Source organism: Sinocyclocheilus grahami, unplaced genomic scaffold (genome assembly GCF_001515645.1).
Source record: "Sinocyclocheilus grahami isolate Dianchi unplaced genomic scaffold, SAMN03320097.WGS_v1.1 scaffold198.1, whole genome shotgun sequence".
Classification (NCBI taxonomy): domain Eukaryota; kingdom Metazoa; phylum Chordata; class Actinopteri; order Cypriniformes; family Cyprinidae; genus Sinocyclocheilus; species Sinocyclocheilus grahami.
Window position 1 is genome coordinate 882772 of NW_015505377.1, and position 2750 is coordinate 885521.

At 29.5% G+C, this 2750-nt stretch overlaps 1 protein-coding gene across 1 annotated transcript in view; it reads left to right on the forward strand.

Annotated features, from left to right (window-relative positions):
- Window positions 1-2750, forward strand: part of LOC107595209 (calcium-activated potassium channel subunit alpha-1-like) — a 107512-nt gene that overhangs the window by 38780 nt on the left and 65982 nt on the right. The gene's annotated exons all lie outside the window — the stretch shown is intronic.

Consider the following 2750-nt stretch of genomic DNA (forward strand, 5'->3'; position numbering starts at 1 on the left):
CTCCTGCCCTTGTTTCCTCTCTGAAGGACACACACACACACACACCGGCAGTGAAAGCATGAATCTTAGTTCCGCATGTGACGTTCATTCTCCAGTGTTTTTTGTTATTTTTTATTTATTTGTTTGTTTATTTTTATCCATGACGTAGATTCTGAACCTGATACAATCTTTCCTGCAGCACAGACTGAACTCTGGAAATATATTTAGATATATTTACAATATTTATACTGTATAATTATATAAATTGTTATCTACTGTTAATATTAATTATTAATGAGGTGTATAAATCTGTTCTATATAATAAATATAATCAATTATATTTTATAATGTTATATTATACTATTAATATTACTACCATTTACTGCTTAATATTAATTATTAGATAAAATATAGAAATATGTAATTAATAAGTAATTATTAAAATGTATATTTAATTTGAAATAATATTGATAGTTGCATATATGTTTGTGTATTTAAGTATTGAAACTAGTGAAAGGATTATCAGTTATTTGTGTTACTGTGATGAAATAAAACGAACGAATGTGACTTTGTCATATGTTATCCAGTGCACTGTATATGAAGCGGTCTGACAGCAGGAGGGACTCTTGTTCAGTCTGGAGTCGGTTAATGAAATGCGTGCGACCTCTGACCCCTGCAGCTGCATGTAGTAAACACTCCTCTCCTCTTCCGCTGTCAGACAGTCAGAGATTAGAAATCACACCGAGTTTCACTTTCAGACAGCAGATTAGATCTCATGTTAGACACACAACTCACTCCTGCATTATACATCACATCAGGCCAGTCAAATCCTCAGTTGTTCACATGCACTTGATTCAGATTTTATACCTTATAGAGGCGACCGGGGCTAGTTGTCACAGTCAAGTCCATTTCTGTATAGACTAGTTATTGAACACTTCTATTGTTACTGAAATGAACAATTCAACTAAAACGAAAACCCTAATAATGATAACAACAATAATAAAAAATAATATAAAAAACAAAATCCCATTTATTTATTTGTTTGTTTGTTTGTTTGTTTGTTTAACAAATTTAGATGATTAAATATTAATTATTTAGATTATTTATATATTATATAAATAGTTTTTCATTAATATTACTATTAATATGTCTGATTTATGATATACTATTAATATTACTACCCTTACTATTAATTTTAATTTACTAAATTGTAATTATTTAATAGGTAATTAATATTTAAATTTAAATGACTGAATATTAAATTTTAAGTGCTAACGAAAACGAAAAACGTAGAAAAGTTTCCCTTACTTGCAATAAAATTAAATATTAAAAACCTTAAACTTATGGCATTTCAATCCTCATTTTCATTTCAACTTGATGTACTAAAATAATTAAAGCTACATTTCTACAATTTAACTCATATTAAAATATAACATATTACATAAATATTATTTTAATAATTTAAAATATGTATCTCAAAGATATATTCTGACATATTCAGTGTATTCTGAACTGATACAGAGATATTTGATTTATAATATACTTTCAATATAACTACAATGGCTTAGTTAATAATATTCATTTAATATAATAATAGAATCATGTTAGTTTATTAAATTGTAATTATTTAATAATCAATTAATCAGTAATTGTAAATAATATTGATACTATTGCTAATTACAATGTGTAATAATAAATGTAACAATTAAAACTAATTCAAAATAATAATAAACATGCTCCGAGTATGTCAGCGCTCTGAAAGCAGCCAGCTGCGCTGGAGTGAGGTTCGTGTGAATCAGTGGATGAAGCTGTTTCGACTGAACTCACTCTGAACCTGTGGGTTTGTGAGCATCAGCGGCTCCCTCTGCTGGTCACTCGGGCCGAAGGGCCGCCCATTACCATGGAAACAGATGTGTCTGAGCATGAGTGCATGGATCAGACTCCTAAAGTCCACTCGGACTCTGCAGCGGGACGCTCCCGTGTGTGAGTGGCCATTAAAAATACATGCAGGTGTTTTCTCAGTACGAGCATTCAGTGCTTTACAGACGTGAGCATTTCCCCTCATGGAAAATAATCTACTGTAGCTGCTCATTCAACATGCATGAGAGCAGGTCAGCCGCGCTTCCTCGCGTCCACACACCTGTTTGCTCCCGACCGCCTCACTGCCACCTGCTCTCTCAGAGATCAATTCACTTTAGCATTACTTATTCACTCTCATTATGCTCCAAACCCGAATGACTTTCTTCATACAGATCTGAGAAATGCCATATCAAGCTTCTTTTCATTACTTTTTAAAATTAATATAAAGAATAGTGAGAATTAAACAAAGAGTCCATTAGAAATCGTTCTATATTATTTAATCTAACTTTATGTACTAACTAAAATATGATACTAATAAATAAAAAAAACACAACTAAATGTGTAAATCTTGAACTAAAATTAAAATGTAAATAAGAAATTTGTAAATAAAAACTCATTCAAGATATTAATTTAGATATTAATTCAAAATATCAAATTATGATATTGAAATAACACTATATACACATTTTGTCCTTACCTTTTAATTTTAAAGAATAATGAGAATTAAATAATCAGTTATAAAACAATTATTAAACATAAATCATAATAATTCATAAAAATAATAATAATATAGTACAAGTAATAATAACAAAATAAAATTATATATGTACTGTATATATATTGATATATTTTGTGTGTGTGTGTAACCCAGTCTTCAGTGTCACATGATCTTCAGAAATCAGTATAATATG